The 20,405-nt window shown below is 43.3% G+C and overlaps 1 protein-coding gene across 12 annotated transcripts in view; it reads right to left on the bottom strand.

The window, feature by feature from the left end:
* Positions 1-20,405, bottom strand: part of BICRAL (BICRA like chromatin remodeling complex associated protein) — a 127,735-nt gene that overhangs the window by 65,747 nt on the left and 41,583 nt on the right. For 11 of the 12 annotated variants that reach the window (XM_060189849.1, XM_060189854.1, XM_060189846.1 and 8 more), the window contains one exon: positions 16,808-17,079. The gene's annotated coding sequence lies outside the window, so the exon portion shown is untranslated. The remainder of the gene's footprint in view (positions 1-16,807; positions 17,080-20,405) is intronic. The other variant, XM_060189844.1, reaches the window with a different exon arrangement.

Here is a 20,405-nt window from a genome sequence, read left to right as displayed (position 1 = left end):
CACTGGGGCTCGTTGCTTACACTACAAATCTACTGCTCCTGGAGGCCATCTTTTTAATTTTTTTTTTTTAACTGGATAGGACAGAGAGAAATTGAGAGGGGAGGGGAAGATAGAGACGGGGAAGAAAAAGACAGATCTACTTCATGTGAAGCGACCCTCTTGCAGATGAGGAGCTGGGGTCTTGAACCATGATTCTTATATATATTCTTGCTCTTTGTACTATGTGCGCTTAACCCAGTATGCCCGGCCCCTTTATTCTATATTTTTAAAGAAAGAGATGCTCCCATGTGTGCTAGAATTAGGGCTTCACACACTACAACACATATTCTCTACTGGATGAAAGATAGAGAGGGAAAGAAAGAGAGACCTGCAGCACTTGCTTCACCACTAGTGAAGCTTTCTCCCCTGCAGTTGGAGAACCCAAGGGCTTGAACCCAGGTCCTGGAGCATTGTAACATGGGTGTTTCTAATGGGTGTTCCACTACCCAGCCCCCCTGGACATTTACTTTCTAAGTGTTTTACCTACATCAAATACCCTATATAGATAATAAATTCAAGGGATGCCACATGTGACATAATAAAGTCAGACTTACAAAGAAAAACAAATTTTGAGATTTGAAAATCTAAAAAGTCATCTATGGAAACAGCTCAACTGGCAGAGCACAGGGCTTGCATGCCTGTGGCTCCTGGTTCTCTAGAGCAGTATGTACCAGAGCGGTGCACTGGCTTCTCTCTTTCCAGCTCTCTCTTATGTGAAACTCTTGCTCATGTGAGATAAATATAATAAATCTTAGGGGAAAAAATTAAAATGCCATCTTGAAGCCTATGGATAGAAGCAGTTCCAGCTATACCCAGTTGTAAGTCTTCATCTGTTAAGTGTGATCACACTTAGGGAAAGGGGTTCCTGGATTCTCGCAAATCTAAGATTCTCACAGATCTGGAGAATCAGTGTACAAACAGAGAGTAAGAATAAACTGACCTATTTCTAAATATACCTTTGCATTTCCAGGAAGCATCAGATTTTAAAGAAATCAAAACAGTAAACACTCATTTTAAATCCAAGAAAAAAAATTTCCAAATCAAAACCACACAACTCACTTTAACTCTTGCAGTGTAGGTCCTTGTACATCATGATTTCACCACTGTGGCACCAATATTTTTTCATTCTTTTGACTTCAGATAGATAGATGGATAGATAGAGAGTGGAAAAGGGAGAGGGAGAGGGAGGAAGAAACACCATAAAATCTGAGCTTCCCCATTGTCATGGCACTCCCATGTGGTGCCAGGGCATATGCCCTACTGTGTAAGCTCTCATATTCCACCATTCAAAAAATAACATTTACTGAGAAAAAAAAAGATTTAGGGGGGGAAAAAAAAGGAGAAAAAAAAAGACTTAGGGCTGGTGAAATAACTCACTTGGGATAGTGGACTGCTTTGCCATGTGTACAATCTAGGTTTGAGCAGGGCCATCACTGTATTGAAGGAAGCTTCAGTGCTGTGGTGTCTATTTTTCTCTTTCTCTGTCTATAAAAAAAAAAAAAATTTTTTAAAAATCAATATGTGTGTGTGTGGGGGGGGTGACAATCTCAAAAGATAGAAAGAGCTGCTTCTGGGGCCGGGCAGTGGCACACCAGTTTAACCACACATAGTATAAGTATAAAGCATAAGGACCTGCGCAAGGATCCTAGTTCGAACCCCTGGCTCCTCACCTGCAGGGGGTTTGCTTCACAAGCAGTGAAGCAGATCTGCAGGTGTCTATCTTTCTCTCTTCCTCTTTATCTTCCCCTTCCCTCTCAATTTTTCTCTGTCCTATCAAAACAATTGAAAAAAAAATCCACAAGAGTAGTGGATTCGTAGTGCAAGCACCGAGCTCCAGTAATAACCCTGGAGGCAAATAAATAAATTAAAAAAAAGTTACTTCTAAATTTGAAGATACTCTATCTCCACATTCAAAAATAAAAAAAGTACTGGGGGACTCAAGACAGCTCAGTTAGTAAAGCATACACTTTGCCGTGTTTGAGGGCTTGGATTTGACTCCCTCGTCACCATGTGGGAACACCATGCAGAGGAGAAGCTTCATGAGTAGTAGAGAGGTGCTATGGTGCCTCTCTCCTTCTCTGGCTCTGATACTCTATCTGGATAAAATTAAAAAGGAGAAGAGTCTGTTGGGAGCAGTGGGATCATGCAGGTGTGAAGGCTTAGTGAAGAAGCTATGGCAGCAAAAACAAGTAAATAGTAAGTTCATAGTAATAAGAAAAAAAGCACTATTCTATTTCCCAGATAAAGTTTCATGTTTTAAAAACTATTATCTTCCATCTACAGGGAAAAAGCTTCATAAGTGGTGAAGCAGATCTGCAGGTCTCTCTCTGTCTCTCTCCCTCTCTACCTCTCCCTTCCCTCTCAATTTCTGGCTGTCTCTATCCAATAGTAAATACAAAAAAAAAAAAAAAAACTAGTATCCTCTCTAGAAAATATCACACATATATCACAATACATTAGCTTACAAAACTCAAATGTGAAGAATCAGAATTAAGTCTCTCAAAATGACATGTACTATTTATTGAAAATGAAACTTATTCAACAACTAAGGTATATTTTTATTTTATTTATTTTTCCCTTTTGTTGCTCTTGTTGTCATTTTTATTGTTGTTGTAGTTATTGTTATTGATGTTGTCGTTGTTAGAACAGAGAGAAATGGAGAAGACAGAGAAAGGGAGAGAAAGAAAGACACCTGCAGACCTGCTTCACCGCCTGTGAAGCGACTCCTCTACAGGTGGGGAGCCGGGGGCTTGAACCGGGATCCTTACTCCGGTCCTTGCGCTTTGCGCCATGTGCGCTTAACTCGCTGCGCTACTTCCCGACTCCCTACTAAGGCATTTTTTGAATTCAGGGTAAATACTTAGGGCTTTTAACTACCTCACTAGAGAAAGACAGAAACAGGATGCAGGTATGGTTCAACCTGCCAATACCCATGTCCAGCAGAGAAGCAATTACAGAACCAGAACTCCCACCTTCTGCACCCCAGAAAGAATTTGGTCCATACAGAGGGATAAAGAATAGGGAAGTTTCCCGGAGTCGGGCGGTAGCGCAGCCGCAAAGGACAAGGACCAGCATAAGGATCCCGGTTTGAACCCTCAGCTCCCCAGACCGGCAGGGGAGTCACTTCACAGGCTGTGAAGCAGGTCTGCAGGTGTCTGTCTTTCTCTCCCCGTCTTCCCCTCCTCTCTCCATTTCTCTCTGTCCTATCCAACAATGACGACATATATAACAACAACAATAACTACAACAATAAACAACAAACGCAACAAAAGGGAATAAATAAATACTAAAGAAAAGATTTAAAGAAAAAAAAAAAAAAAGAAATGTTCCAGGGGGCCAGGCTGTGGCACGAAAAGATCCCTGCTCCCCACCTGCGCCACACGCACGCGCACACACACACACACACACACACACACTTCATGAGCAGTGAAGCATGTATACAAGGTGTTTATCTTTCTCTCTCCCTATTTCCCTCTCCCTTCTCAATTTCTGTCTTATCTAATAGAAGAAAAAAGGAAATGCTCCATTTCACTTTTCATTAGAGAAATGCAAATTAAAATAAAAACTACCCTGAGATTCCACCTCACAGGGTGACGATAGCTTATAAAACAGAAAATAACAATGAAAAAAATGGAATTACTGTGATCCAGGAGGAGTGCAGTGGATATAGCATTGGTCTCTCAAGCATAAGGTCCTGAGCTCAATCCCCAGTTCAATCAGTGATGTCTGATTCTTTCTCTCTCTCCTATCTTTCTCATTAATAAATAAAATCCCTTTAAAAATGGAATTACCTTATGATCCAACAATACCACTCTTAGGTATTTATCCAAAGAACATAAAAGCACTATCTCAAAGAGACATATGCACCCTTATGTTCAAAGCTGCACTGTTCACAAGAGTCAGTGTGAAAGTAATGTAAATTTTCATCAACAGTGTATTGCACCAAAGTAAAGGACTTTGGCGTAGGGAGGGAGGGTCAGGTCCTGGAACATGATGGCAGAGAAGGACCTAGAGGGGCACTGAATTATTCTGTGGAAAACTGAGAAGTGAGGGAGCTGGGCGGTAATGCAGCAGGTTAAGTGCATGTGGCGCAAAGCGCAAGGGCCGGCATAAGGATCCCGGTTCAAGCCCCCGCCTCCCCACCTGCAGGGGAGTCGTTTCACAGGCGGTGAAGCAGGTCTGCAGGTGTCTATCTTTCTCTCCCCCTCTCTGTCTCCCCCTCCCCTCTCCATTTCTCTGTCCTATTCAACAACAACATCTATAACAACAATAATATCTACAACAATAAAAAGGGCAAATAAATCAATCTTTAAAAAAGATATATTTTATTTATTTATTACTGGATAGGTATGGAGAGAGATTGGGGAGATGGAGAGAGACAGAGAGACACCTGCAGCACTGCTTCATCACTAGTGAAGCTTTCCTCCTGCATTGGGGACCAGGGCTTGAACCTGAGTCCTTGCACACAATTGTGTGTGCTTAACCAGGTGCACCACAGCCAGGCCCCAGTATTCTGTTTTTCAACTGTGATTTATTTTCCCTTTGGTGAAGTCAGGATCTCACACATGTGCAACTTCACCATTCCCAGGTCACTTTTTATTGAGAGAGAGACAGAGAAAGAGAGGCAGCACAGCATTTAGCATCCCCTGGTGTGGTTGCATTCCCATGTGGTTCAGAGGCTCAAACCTGGGCTGCACTGATGGCAAGGCATCTACCCTACCTAGTGAGCTATCTCTCTGGCCCACCAATTATAATCATCATCATTATTATTAAGTTTAGGAGATGGTAGGAGAAGGCTAGGGGATGGTGCAGTGGGTAAGGTGTTGGGTTCTCAGGCATGAGATCCTGAGTTTAACCCCCAGTAACCTGTGTGTCAAAGTGATGCTCTGATCAAAGATATGGCAGGGGAGATATATCATCAGTAGAGCACAGGAATTGAACACACGATGTCCTAAATTCAATTTCTGGCACTGCGGATGCCAGAACTGAGCAGTGCTCTGATCTCTCATAAAAATGTCCCTCCACATTCTTACATTTAGGATTTCAGGTAGTGAAAGTGTTCCGTATGTTTGCAAGGTAGTAGAACAACCCACAAAATCCAGAAAATGCTCAACTTCACAACTTTATTTTAAAATCATAAGCTAAATCACAACTATGTAGGTTAATCAGAATTAAAAGGAACTTGGGTTTACGAAGATCTTGTACCATGAAGTCTCAGGATCTCTTCCTCAATGGAAATGCATATGAGGTAATGAAGGAACTAGATCAAAACCCCCAGTAAACTTCCCCCAAAGTCTCTTTCTTCTATCCTCCCACACAATATACATGGGCAGGATTTGAGATGCCTTGAAGGAATTGCATTACAAACAGATCAGCCACACTCAGCAGAGCCACAAGCTGAATCCCAGATCTACCTCGGCAATACAACACTACTAAGGGTTCTTCTTTATAACATTTCCTTAAATTCTACACCTCAATATTTTAGGCTAGCTGCCCTCCCTATTGACAGCCCCTTCCCTCCACTTTATTTTCTATTTCTGTGATACAGCATTATCAGAAGAGCACCATGCGGATGGACTTAATTATATAATTCATGTTTTTCTCATTAGTCAAGTACCATTTCTTTTATCCACTTTCCTCTACATCTGATGTAGTTTGCAAAACTTACTTTTCTTAAACTCAAAATCTTATGCCTCTGACCTTGACAAATCACCTAACCACTTAGAAGACCACAGATGTCTATTTTGAATCCTATTATCAACCTTACTCTACTTTTTTCCTAATTCCACTTTACTGATACTCTGCTGGCAATTTGGTGAATAAGGGACTTCATGAAAAAGTGAATGATGGAGAGATTCTGAGTAAAGAAAGGAGAAAGGGAAATTAAAGCAATAAATATTATCTGAATAGCTAACTTTCCAAATATTTGTTTCTCTCTCTGACCTATAACTTGATTTTTTTCATCACCTGCAGAGCACATAATCCTAAGTGCTGATAATAGTCACATTTTCCTGATTCTTTTTTTCCTACAGATTCCCCTAATTGTATGTATATGAGGTCACTGATCCACCTATTTCAAATAAATGTTTTCCTTTTGGGTCCTATTATTTTTCTTTACCTGGATTCTATAAGTGTTTGGTAAATAAATGTTTATTGAGGGCCCAGTTCGGTTTAAATGTCTTGTTAGGGCTAGGAAGATAGCATAATGGTTATGCAAAAGACTCTCAAGGCTGAAGCAATAAGATCCATGCTGAATCTATAATACCATATGCCAGAGCAGAGTAATGCTCTGGTAAAAGTAAACACACACACACACACACACTACTAGAGGCTTAGAATAAATCAATGAATAAGGAAATAATGTAAGATTCTAGGTCCCATGTTAGAGAATCTGTGTGTACACAGAAGTAACTGTTAAATACACTAATGTCTGGAAGTATAAGAGAGGAACACTCTTTAGTCTCAGTAAAAATTCTGAAGTTATTTTCTCCATAGACAATATGGTACCTTGCGAATAGTTGAAGGCACTGTGCAAATAACACCTGGACCTGCCATAAATGTTTAAAGCTTAAACCATTACATCTTTTTTTCTTAATCGCGGCAAAACATACACAAGATTTATTATTTTAAAGTGTACAGTTCAGTGGCATTAAATATACTCAGTGTTGTGTAACTGCTGCCACCATTCAGCTCCAGAGCTCTCCATCATTTCAAATTGAATTATGTATCTATTAAGTTCATTTTCAAAAAACATTTATTTACTTATTAATGAGCAAGACAGAGAACCTGAGCACCACTCTGGCACAAGAGATACTGGAATAAAATTCAGGACCTCTTCTACTTGAGAGTCCAATGCTTTTATCCACTGTACCACCTCCTGGGCCACATTAAACTTATTTTAATTAATTAACTAATTACTTTTGCCCCTAGAGTTATTACTGAGGCTCAGTGGCTGCACAGTGAATCCACTGCTTCTGGTAGCCATTTTTTTCCCTTTTTTTCTTTTTTAATCATGATATAGTAACAGGGCAAGAAGGGTTAGGGGAGGGAGGGAAGGAGGGAGAGAGAGGGGGAGACAGAGAGAGAGAGAGAGAGGTACCTGCAGCCTACTCCACTGCTCATGAAACTCTTCCCCCTGCAGGTAGGGTTGGGGGCTTGAACCTGGGTTCTTGAGCTTTACTGGTTGTAGCACCACCCAATCCATAAATAAATTTTTCTCCAAGAATGGTTTTCATGATGAAATTTAAGGTCTACTTCCCTTCAATCAAAGGGGCTCAGCAGTGTGATTAGCAACTTAGTGATCAATCACCTGAAGCCGGGGAGGTAACCCAGTGGTAGAGCAGAAACCTTGCAACCACCTTCACTTTCCTAGCTTCTCTTTCCCTTACATACCTATGGCACAAAACTCCATTCTCAGCTGAATTACCCCCAGCTTTCTGCTTCCTTGTTATAGCTGAAAGTTGCTGGCAGCAACCACACAACAGCTCACTCAGTTCATTAGCTCTACCTTAAGTTCAGAAGGCCTCGGAGGTCAGTGCAAGACCTCCATGCCTATGCACTCAGCTAGATCCTGGCACTGCTCTGGTCTTTTGCTCTCTCACTCTCTTTCACTTGGAATTTTTTTTTTTCTTTTTTAAGTTCAGACTCAAGTTATAGCCAGGCAGTCAATGATGCTCAGCATTTCTACCTCATTTCCCAGTGAGTCCACTTCCCTGCTGTGATTCTTACATTAGGCCATTCACAGCCTTTTCTTTGATTTAAATTGCTGGCGTTGGCTCAGACTTCTGAGAAAACAGAAGTCAAAGAGAATATAAAACTCTATATTCTCCCTCCAATGTCTGAATCTCATTGCACTGTCTGTATTTTTTTCTTCTTTCCAGCTATAGTGCAAGTTCTTTTGTTTCCAAAAACAAGTCCTTTAGCATTTTGCATTCCTTCTCACCTCAAACATTCTGCACCTTTCCCAGTAGAAAGGGAGAAACTATTCTTTTTTTAAAAAAAAATTATTTATTTATTCTTTTTTGTTGCCCTTGTTTTATTGTTGCAGTTATTATTGTTGTTATTGATATTGTCATTGTTAGATAGGACAGAGAGAAATGGAGAGAGGAGGGGGGAAGACAGAGGGGGGAGAGAAAGATAGATACCTGCAGACCTGCTTCACCACTTGTGAAGCAACTCCCCTGCAGTTGGGGAGCCAGGATCCTTATGCTGGTCCTTGCGCTTTGTGCCATGTGTGCTTAACCCACTGCGCTACCGCCCGACTCCTGGGAGAAACTATTCTTATTCTCTCTTCTGTATTAGTTTCTCCCTTTCTACTGGGATAGTCTGATATTGTTGGAAATTTTAAAACTCCCACCATTCAAAAAAAATTGTTTTGGGGCGAGGGTACAGATAGTATAATGTTTATGCAAAACGACTTTCATGACTGAGACTCTCAGGACCCAAGTTCCATCCCCAGCACCACCTTAATAAGCCAGAGTTCAGCAGTGCTCTGGTAAAAAAAAAAAAAAAAAAAAAAAGAATAAAAGAAAACAACTTTCATCTACTCCACTTCTCTCTCTCCAATGATGGTTGTGCTGTTTGATCACTTTACAGCAAAATTCCCATAACATGTCTACATTTACTTCTCTTTTCACTCCCTTAATTCAGTCCAATCTGGCTTCCATTCCTACTTGCCACTAAAACAACCTGTCAAAACAGCCCCCATTATGTTGCCAAATCCAAATGGATATTTCTCTGTCCTCAATGTTTAATTTCTCAGCATCCTTTGGCAGTGGAATAACTTCCTAAAAAGGACAAATTGCTCTTCCACTTTGGTGGTTGAATCTTATGAGTCTTGTCTGCTCAATTTTTAGTTATTGGAAGTGCTTTAAGGGCTTGCTCTTAGGGAGTTGGGCGGTAGCACAGTGGGTTAAGCGCAGGTGGCACAAAGTGCAAGGGCTTGCTCTTAAAGCCTTTATGATCACAAATTAGTTCAGCCAGTTACACGATATACCATCTCTAGGCCAGTGATTTCCAAGATGGTTAGTTCACCTCTTTCTCTTAGTTTGACTTGACTACAGAGTTCTTTCACTATCTGAAAGCAGGACATTCTTATTGGTATAATTTCGTAGGCTACTGGGGGTAGGGCTGCCTATTATTACAAAAATAACCTACTAGGGGCCAGGTGGTGGCGCATCTGGTTGAGTGCACATGTTACGGTGCACAAGGACCCAGGTTCGAGCCCCCAGCCCCCACCTGCAGGGGGAAAGCTCTGTGACTGATAAAGCAGTGTTTTAGGTATCTCTCTGTCTCTCTTCCTCTCTATCACCCCCTTCCCTCTTGATTTCAAGTCTCATCTCAAATGCCAACTTTTCAAAATAACTTTCTTGACCCATTATCCAGTACAATCATCCCACAAATACACTCTTAAATTCATTTAGTCTGTAATAATCTGTTATTCTTTGCACTCCTTCTTTCCTGCCTTCCTTCCTTGCTTCATTTCCACCCTTTCCTCTAGAGACAGAGAAAGAAAACACCTAAGCTTCCTTCAATGCAGTGGTGAGTAGGCTTGAACCTGGAGCACGCACATGGCATATTCGCCAGCCCTACCTTGTGTTTTTCCCAGGCCTAAATTTCCTAAGGGTTGAAACTGTGTATCTGCTTTGAAGTATAGGACCTGAGAGATAGCATAAAAGACTTTCCTGTGGGAACCAGGTGATAGTGCGCCTACCTGGCAGAGAGCACATATAATGCTCAAGGACCCTGGTTCAAGCTCCAGGCCCCACCTAAAGAGGGGGAAATGAATGTAAAACATTAATTCCCCAATAAAGAAATTAAAAAAATAAAAATAAAACATAAAGAGGGGGATGCTTCATTAATAATGAAGTAGTGCTGCCAGTGTGTGTGTGTGTGTGTGTGTGTGTGTGTGTATGTACTTATCTATCTCCCTTTTTGCTCTCAGTATCTTTCTCTATACAAAATAAATCTAGCTCTGGTTAAAGTAAACTGTCCCTTTTAACAGGTTTGTTTTATATTTCCCTATTTTTCATATTCTGTGAAATGAGTAATAAACAGTTGGTCCTACAACATGACTTTTTTTTTTGTCTTTATACGAGAGCACTGCTCAACTCTGGCTTATGGTGGTGCTGGGAATTGAACCTGGTTCCTTTGGAGCCTCAGACATGAAAGGCTTTTTGCATAACCATTATGCTATCTTCTCCCCAACCCTACAATATGACTTTGAAGTGTATGTATCCACAAATGACATAAACTTACAATATCAACAAATGAGGCACGGAACTGTAAGTGTATCTTCCTTTGGAGGTAATAACAGTTTCTTTCCTCTAGCTTACTTTATTGTAATACATACATGAATACATATATAATACACATAACATACAAGATACATATTGTTTGTTATCAATAAGGCACCAGTCAATAGCTGGCTATTTATAGTAAGTTTTAGAGGAGTTAAAAGTTTTATTATCAAATGTGAGTATTGGGGAGGCTAGCCACACTTGTTCAGGGGTCAGCTCTGGCATTGCTCCTGAAAAATGAGGGGAGAAAAAAACATATAATGTCTGGAATCAGACTTCACTTTTGGTTTGGGCATAAACTGTAAACAGAATTCAAAAGTTGTTCAATAAAGTTTCAAATGTGGACATATGCTAAGATTCCGACATCTGCATTAAGACTGAGTTTTCAACCATTCCCCTGAATGATTACTAAGCCGAATACTGATTTAAGAATAAAGAAAGCAGCCTGGCTGGGGATATGTATGGATAGACCTGCCAATGCCCCTGTCCAGAGGCGAAGCAATTACAGAAGCCAGAACTCCCACCTTCTGCACCCTACAAAGAAATTTAGTTGATACTCCCAGCAGGCGGGGGTGAGGGGGAGGTGACAGGGAAGATGAACAGAGGGTTCTGAACTCCAACTTCATCAGGGCTAGGAGAGAGAAGAAGAAAGAAAGGTAGGACATTTGGAAGTAGTAATAGGAGTATGTGTGACTTACACAGGAAGGCAGGAGCATGGGGGAAAAATGGGCAAACATATACAACTACAGACAGTTAAATAATAAGTCAACCCACTATCTGCTACCTTGAGAACTACTGTAGCTTCCAACTGAGGGAATGGAGATACAGAACTTTAGTGGTGGTAACAGTGTGGAATTATACCCTTCTTATCTTATAAATTTTGTAAGTCGATATTAAGTCACTAATAAAATAAAAAAAGAAAGAAGCTTTGGAAATGGTAGATAAAAGCATTAGGCTGAGAAGCATGAGGTCTCTGAATCCAATCCCTAGTCTGCCAGTGACGCTCTGATTTTTGCTCTCTCTCTAGTATAAATTAGAATAAAGAAAACCACAAACTAGACTTCTCCCCCAGAGAAGTTAATAATTTCAACACTGACTTGGGTCTATTATTTTGATCAGGCTGACTATTCATCACTAATCATCATTTGTAAACATTTTTTGTAAACATCAAAAAAGAACACTTTCTTCTGAAAATTCACCTCTAGTTCCTCACTTCAGGATTTTTCAACCCTAGTTCTGATTACTGTATCAATCCTTGAGTCATTTTTGTTGTATAGCTGTCTTGACAAAACTGGATGGTCTGGCTAGAAGCCCGTATATTACATAACTACTGAATGAAGTAAGATGATAAATATTTTTAAACATGTAATAAGAATCTAATCTGAGGGAGTTGGGTGGTAGCACAGCGGGTTAAGTGCAGGTGAGGCAGGTCTGCAGGTGTCTATCTTTCTCTCCCCCTCTGTCTTCCCCTCCTCTCTCCATTTTGCTCTGTCCTATCCAACGACAACATCAATAACAACAATAATAACTACAACAATAAAACAAGAGCTACAAAAGGGAATAAATAAATGAGAATGGGGGGAAGGCAAGGGCAAAACATAATAGGTTAAACGATTTTCATGCCTGAGGTCCTGAAGTTCTGGGTTCAATCCCTAGCACCACTATATGCCAGAACCCTGCAGTATTCTGGTTAAGAGAAGAACACAAAATGAACTTGGTCTCATGTTCCATTAAAAAAAAAAGTTGGGGGGGGGGTTGGGTGGTGGCACACCAGGTTGTGCGAAGTGTAAGGACTGCTCAAGGATCCCGATGCCAGCCCTCGGCTCCCCACCTGCAGGGGGGTGGCTTCACAAGGGGTGGCTTCACAAGCGGTAAAGCAGGTATGCAGTTGTCTATCTATCTTTCCCCCTCTCTACCTTCCCCTCCCTTCTCAATTTCTCTAGGTCCTAATCCAATAAAATGGAAAAAATGGCTACCAGGAGCAGTGGATTCATAGTGCAGGCACAGAGCACCAGTGATAACCCTGGAGGCAAAAACAAACAAAATGGTAGCATAATGTATAGCATAATGCCACTGTATGTCACAAAGGAATTAACTGGAATAATAACACTTCTAGTATTCCTATTTAAGGGTTTTTGGTGGCTCAGAATTTCCTCTTTTAAATATTTCTTAAATATTTTTATTTATCATTGGATAGAGACAAAAATTGAGAGGAGTGGGGAAGATGAGGGGGAGAGACACCTGCGGCCCTGTTTCACCACTTGTGAAGCGTTCCCTCTGCAGGTGGGGCCCAGGGGCTTGAACCTGGGTCCTTGTGCACTGTAATGTGTGCACTTAACCAGGTACACCACCGCCTGGCCCCTTTATTTATTTTTTCAGAATATTACTAAGCTCTGGTGTGTGGTGGTGTGGAAGATTGAAACTGGAACTTTGAAGCCTCACGTATAAAAAGAAAAAAATTATCTTTGCATAATTATGCTATCTGCTCTACCCTTGGCTTTATATACATTTTTTTCTTTTTCTTTTTCTCTTTTTTTTTTTTTTTGCCTACAGGGTTATCGCTGGGGCTTGGTACCAAGCCTGTACTACCAATCTACTGCTCTTTGTGATCATTTTTTTCCATTTTGTTGTTGTCAGTTGTTGTATCCGAGAGAAATCAAGAGAGATGCGGAAGACAGAGAGAGGGAGAGAAAGATACCTGCAGACCTCCTTCACCGCTTGTGAAGTGACTCCCCTGGACATGGGGGGGATCCTTATGCTGGTCCTTGTGCTTAGCGCCATGTGCTCTCTTAACCGACTGCCCCGCCCCCTTTTTTCCTTTTCTTAATGCAGCACCAAAATCAAATTAGGACCTTATGTTTCAAAGTCCAATTAAGAGCTGGGGCAGCAAGAAAGACTTTGGGGGGGGGCGCATAACTGGTTGAAGAAACAATGCCCATGGTCCAGGGTTAAGTCCCGTGTCTCTACCGGCAAGGGAGAAGTTTCACAGATGGTGGGGGGGGGGCGCTTTTTTTGGGGGGGGAGTCCTCAAGTGACCTTAATAAATAAAGGGGAATGGGGCTAACATGATAGCTCACTTGGATAGGGTGCTTGCATTGCATGAACATGACCCAGGTTACAGCCCGACTCCCAATGTACATGGTTTCTTTCTATTTAAAAAGATCGGCCTGGAGTGGTAAACCCTTGTGGTATATGTGAGTGAGTGAAGAGAGATATTGAGGAGGAAAGGGTGAATGATGTTACAAATCTGTATTTAAATCTCTATTTTCCCAGTTGTTTTCTGACTCAAGATTTGTGAACTACAGGTGTAAAGTACTGGAATCCAATGTCAATTCCACCACTTAAAACTGCAAAACCTTGACAGTTCTTTCTCTAGTAAAGACAGTAGTAAAATAAAACACTGCTCTCGAGAGCTGATACAAATGGGACTTATGTAAAACCCAAGCAAAGCACAGTTCCTAGCATACAAGTGTTCAATGTCTCAGCACAGGAACACTGTGATGGGTAACACTGTTATTCTCTAGAAATTGTTTGTTTACTTTCTATCCACTTCTCTGGACTGGAAAGGATGAGAGCTTTCAGACTTTTTTTCTACTCCCCGCCTTTTCAGTAACAGCAGAAAGCAAAATTACTACTCTGCCCCACCAAACACACACTTCAATAGTTACCGCAAGACAGATAACTAAACTGATGCTTTTTTTTTTTTTTAAGATTTTAATTTTATTTATGAGAAAGATAGGAGAGAGAAAGAACCAGACATTTCTCTGGCACATGTGCTGCTGGGAATGGAACTAGGAACCTCATGCTTGAGAGTCCAAAGCCGTATCACTGCGCCACCTTCCAGACCACTAAACGGATGCTTTTTTTTTTTTTTTTTTAAAGATTTTATTTATTTATGAGAAAGATAGGAGGAGAAAGAACCAGACATCACTCTGGCATATGTGCTGCCCAGGATCAAACTCTGGACCTCATGCTTGAGAATCCAAAGCTTTACCACTGCGCCACCTCCCAGACCACTAAACGGATGCTTTTAAGTAAATATTTTTAGGAGACAAGAAACTGGAGAAGCCTTACTTTGATTAACCCAACGAGCAGTGCAGTTTCTTTTTTAGAAAAGAAAAAGAGAAGGGAGTCGGGCGGTAGCGCAACGGGTTAAGCGCACATGGTGCAAAGCGCCAGGACGGGCCTAAGGATCTCGGCTCCCCACCTGCAGGGGAGTCCCTTCACAAATGGTGAAGCAAGTCTGCAGGTGTCTTTCTCTGCCCCTGTCTTCACCTCCTCTCTCCATTTCTCTCTGTCCTATCCAACAACGACAACAATAAAACAATAAGGGCAACAAAAGGGAATAAGTATTTAAAAAAAAAAAAAGAAAGAAAAAGAAATAATGTCTTGAGAGTGCTACTTTCATGGCTGGGGCTCTGAAGCTCCTGGTTCAATTCCCAGCACCACCTAGCTAAGCAGGGCTAGGGTTAAAAATAAAAACGCCATTGTTCCCATTGTTCAGACCCAAAGTATTACCATTTGCATTAGGTAATGCGAAAGACAACAAAATATATCAAATCACTGAAAACCATCAGTCACAGACTCTGGCAACTAGATAAATGTCAGTGAGACTGTTTCAAAATACAAGCAGGTTAAAAAAACAAAAACAAAACCGTGAGGAATTTATACAGAGCTATCTCTCTGGAAGGTAGATACTATCCTCAACTTGCTCCCTGCCCGCCCCAGTTTTGTAACCAGGCTGATTCTATCTCCGTAAAGAATGGGGAAAAGGGCGAAGACTGAAACGCCCCGGGTCCAGCGGAGAGAGAGATGGGGGCCCCTGACCCCATTCAGCTCGGGGTGAAGGGCGGCGCGCGGCTAGGGAGGGGACCCGTGAGCGGAAAGGCCCGACCCCAAATCATTTCTTCCCACCACAAGCAGAGGAGGGCAGGACACGCCGCAGGCGCCCTGGCTCTTTTCCGCTCGGAGCCGCCGGGTGTGGAGTGTGCAGCAGCGCCCAGCTTCGCGGCCCGCGGCTCGGCGGGGCGCCCGGTCCCCTCTGCGGAGCCCGGCACCGGGACGCCACCGCCCCTCGCCCGCCCCGGCCAAGCCTCCACGAAGGGCGCCGCCCGCGCCGCCCGGGAAGATGGCGCCCGCGGAACAACTGCGCCACTATCCTTGGCGACCGGCCAGGCCCAGCGCCATCTTAGCGCCTTCACGGGCCACCCCCCACCCCACCCCGCAATCGGGGCGACTCGAGGGCCGCGGACGGCGGCGGGCCCCGCGCCCTCTGGGCCCGAACCGTGCCTCCAAGGCCGCCCGGCCCGGCCCGACCCCGCGAGCCCCGCGGGAGGCGCCTGGCGAGGCCTCGGGTCGGCGGCGCGAGGGGCTCCTGCGGGCCGGGCCGGGCCGCGGGGCCGCGGAGCCTGGGAGCCCGGTGGCGGGGCCACGGGGACGGGGACGGGGCCGGGGCGGCGGCCCGGCCGGCAGACGCGCGCCAGGAGCCGGGCAGAAAAACACAAACCCGCCGCCACCGCTTCCCCTCCCCCTCCCGAGACGCGGGGTCCATTTTGCCGAGAAGAAAAGAAAATGCGATTCACACCCAAGAGCCTCCGAGAGGGAGAAAGAGAGGGAAAAGAAAAAGCAGCAGCAGAAGCAGCAGCGAGGGGAGGAGATGGGAAAAGCGGGTTTTCTCCCCGGGCCGCCGTCACTGCCGGCCCTCCCTGCCCCCTGCCCGCGGCCCCGCCGCGCCGACTCCCCGCTCCCTCCTCCAGGCTCCCGGCGGCTCCGGGGGGCGGAAAACACTCTCGGCCTCCGCACACAAACTAATTTTAAACCGGCTCAATCAATGAGTCATTAAAAGGCTTCCCTCCCCTCTCCTCCCCACCACCAACCGCCACGCCACCCCCCTTCCCAGACTCTCCCTCTCCCCCGCTCCAGAAATTTGCATCCTCGGAAAAGAAAAGGAAAAGGGAGGGGAGGAAATAAGCAGAAGGAGAGAGAGAGAGAGAGAGAGAGAGAGAGAAAAAAAAAAAAAAGGGCGGCGGGCCCCCCAGCCCTCCGGGCGCCCCCGGCCCGGCCCCGCCGCCCCCGCCCCAGACACTGAACTTGGTCTCCCGGCCCGGGCGGCGCTGGGAAAGACATAAACACTCGGCTCCTTCCCTCCGTGTCCATTAAACATCCACCCACCACCATCACCCACCCACAAACCCACCCCCCCAAAAAAAAAAAACAGCCTTAGCCAATAGCTCTCTGGGCTGAAACCTAATATCCTGGTTTTGGCAACTCGGTGTTTAATTTGCTCCTCTTTCCTTTCTGTCTGTCTGGAGATACATCTCCAGCCCCCCCCCCCGTCCTCGCCCGCCCTCCCTCGCTTCCCCCCTCCCCGAAGGAAAGCGGCAGAGGAAGGAGGTTGTGTGTGTGTTTTTTTTTTCTTTCTCCTTGAAATTTTTATCACAAAATTATAATACACTCAAAGGGAAACTCACCGTCATGAAAAAGCAGTGCCTTGTCAACGGGGTTTCTGCGCCATCGCACCAGGGGCGGCGGCGGCGGCGGCGGCGGGCGCGGGGCGCGGGGCGCGGGGCGCGGGCGCGGGAGCTCCCGGCCGAGCGGCGCCGGCCACACGCGCTCCGCTCTCTCTCTCGCTCACCCCCGCGCCGGGCGGCGGGCGCCCGCTCCCCGCGCCCGCCAGGCCTTCATGCTCTGCGCCCCGGCAGCTCGCTCGCCTGCTCGTCTACCTCCAAACTTCGGTTCTCGCCTAGCAGAAAATATGGGAGATTAGGATTAAAAAAAAAATTATGTTCTTAATCAAGCTTCCCCAGCTTATATTAATTCTTGTTTCCTTTGGGATTTTTTTTTTCAACTTCAGAAATGTACTGGTATATTCAAGAAACAGGTTTATTTGGCTTTTTTTTTTTCTTTTTTTAGATCTACAAGATGAGTGCTGTTCTCCGCAGGGGACACACACAGAGACACACACCACGTACTAGCTCCAAGGGAGGAGGGTGTGTTTTTCTTTTTCTTTTTTTTTTTTAAAGAACACATTCCTTTAGGGCTAATTAGAGCACGCCCCAGTAAAAAAAAAAAATTTTTTTTACATATGCTTTTCTTTCTAAAACATCACTTTTAAGTTATTTGACAAAGAATTGATTCATTTTAACTTTTTAAGTGAAAACGCTTTCTGCTGCTCCTTCCATTCCAAAATGTTGTGAAATCTCTGTGAAACCTGTATGTCAGCATTAAGAAAACACTCAACTCTAGCCGCCAAGAGGAAGGTGAGGAGCCGAGGAATTCGCTCCTGAACATTTATTTTCTACAACCTTCCCTTTATATAGGTATCTTTTATCGCCAATCTGTGGCGTTTTCATTACACGATTCCCACTCCTTAAAGGGAAGCTACCCAGGCTTTTAGCACGTTTTAGTTCAAGTGTAATAACACTTATTTTTTTAAAATTTTTGAGGTGCTATAAACCATCTAGTACCCAGAGCATTTAAATACATGTTAAAGTATGATAGAGTGGGTTCCTGCAAATGTCCATGAAAATATGACAGACTTGTTCTCTTTGATTTTAAAATATTAAAGATAGCTAAGAAATAATTCACAAGACAGTGTGATTCAGGTTTCTGAAAAATGTGTAAGCACCCTAAATGTTCTAGTTATTTAACTTATAACACATAGAGCAAAGGGGTCTCCTACTGATAAAACATAATATTTAAATCCACGTCCCCCGTATATATGTTGAATTCTAAATAAAATTACCCTGAGGGCCAGCCAAATAGCTCACCTGGATAGTGTGGCTGCTTTACTTGCCCACATGCCAGGTTTGAGCCCAGCACTCACTGCATTGAAGGAAGCTTTAGTACTGTGGTGTCTTCCCTTCTCTGTTTCTTTATCTCACTATGTGAAAAAGCCAAAGCAGAGTGGTAAAGCCTTGTAGACAGCAAAAAATTAATAAAATTACCACTAGGTTTAAATTATGTGACATTGTTTAATATCTATACCCATTTAAATATTAAAATAAGGATGGTATTGATGGTAGTACACCTTGCCTGTTACATACGGATACTGTAACTATACTGTATTGTACACAGTTAGCATGTCAAGGCTGGCTTACAATGCTGTCATAGTCAAGATAGAGCCTAAAAAAAAAAAAAAAAACTTACTCTGATAACTGCCACACTATCCTTCAAAATGTATGCTTTTTTAGATATGCCTTAAAAATACAATCAGTGACTTAGTGTTACATAGTATCCTCTAGCTGTCTGTTTTAGGAGATGATACTCTTCACACTCTTGGCATAATTTAGCATATTTCTCTGCACTTGAGAGTTGGACCAACCAGTTTTCTAATTGCCTTGGGAAATTTTCAAATATATTTTAAAGTGCCTTTGGATTGGCTGGAATTTTATTATAATACCCACTAGGAAGAACTGCATTTCAACAGAGTCCATGGATTATTCATTGCAATTAAGGGCCCACAAAGCCAGTTTTACAGCTGTTGCTCCACAGCTCCAATGAAATATTAATGGATTTCAGAAAGCTACTCTCTTAAGTCAGCCAAAACCCTGAAGAAACACAAACCTGACACTGAAAGACTGCCTAACAAGACTGGATGCATATATTCATAACAGTAGAGGGCAGGCATTTTAAAAGAACCCCCAAATATAAGTGCACTCATTTACTGAGGGCCTACTAAGTGTTACTAGGCATCAGCTTTGACACATATACATGGCTATATAAACCTTTACTCAAAGTATAACAAAGTTGAATTATCCTACTATTACAGATGAGGCTCCAATGGTTTCAGAATCGACTTAAGTTATCGGTATACTAAGGGCTGGTGGGGAAGCCCAGGTCTGGTTGACTCTAAAACTCACCCTTCCATCAGGGCCTGAAAAAGGCCTAGAGAACAAGTACTCTTTGCTGTTTCAAGTTAAACAGAGTTCAGTGGTGCGGCACAGGCAGAGGGACAACCTTCTAACTGGGGAAGATCTACTCTGAGAATGACAGTCAATTCTAATTTAAAAATTGGGGGTTTGTAAAATACTCAACAGTGGAGAGAATCTCACATTCACTAAACTACACCAAGATTGAAATCATTTAATAAAGTAAAACAAAAGCAAATTTCCCCATGTGATTATGAAACTTTTTTTTTTTTCTTCCAGGGTTATTGCTGGGGCTCGGTGTCTGCACTATGAATCCACTGCTCCAGCAGGCTATTTTTTTTTCCTTTTGTTGCCCTTATTGTTAATCGTTGTTGTTACTGTTGTTGGATAGAACAGAGAGAAATTGAGAGAGGAGGGAAAGACAGGAAGAGGGAGAGAAAGTTTGACAGTTGCAGACCTGCTTGTGAAGTGACCCTCCTGCAGGTGGGGAGCCGGGGACTCAAACCTGATTCCCCGGGATGCATTGGATCGACCTTCTCGTGGTGCATCCCGTGAGTACCCATTTATTGGGGAAACTGACGATCCTTCCTAGCCGACTGAATCCACATGGATCCCAGTCACATTCAAAGCAAGCAACAAGCAGACATCAGGCTCAACCTGACGCTGTTGACTGGCTACGGAAGAAGGGCAAACGCTAGAAGAAGAAGACCGGAATCCTTACCCGGATCCTTGCACTTTGCACCAGGTGCGCTTAACCCACTGCGCTACCACCCAGCCCCCAATGAAACAACCTTCTAAATAAAGGATATACCTTTGTATGCAGAATTTTAAATAATGGTTTGTATAGACAGAATTTTGGTGTTTGAATGAAAGGTTAGGAACATACTTATTCATCCATGAAAGAGAGATAAGAGAGAGCAAAAGAGATTCAGTGCATCACTCTGGGATATGCAATGCCAAGGGATTAAACTTGGGCTCTCATGGTTGAGAATCCAATGTTTTGTTTTTTAAATTTTTATATTTATTTATTTTCCCTTTTGTTGCCCTTGTTTTATTGTTGTAGTTATTACTGTTGTTGTCATTGTTGGATAGGACAGAGAGAAATGGAGAGAGGAGAGGAAGACAGAGAAGGAGAGAGAAAGACAGACAGACACCTGCAAACTCCCCTGCAGGTGGGGAGCCAGGGGCTTACACAGGT

The sequence above is a fragment of the Erinaceus europaeus genome, chromosome 4 (assembly GCF_950295315.1).
Source record: "Erinaceus europaeus chromosome 4, mEriEur2.1, whole genome shotgun sequence".
Lineage (NCBI taxonomy): Eukaryota > Metazoa > Chordata > Mammalia > Eulipotyphla > Erinaceidae > Erinaceus > Erinaceus europaeus.
Note: the sequence above shows the minus strand (reverse complement) of the source record. Positions and strands in the feature narration are given on the sequence as shown.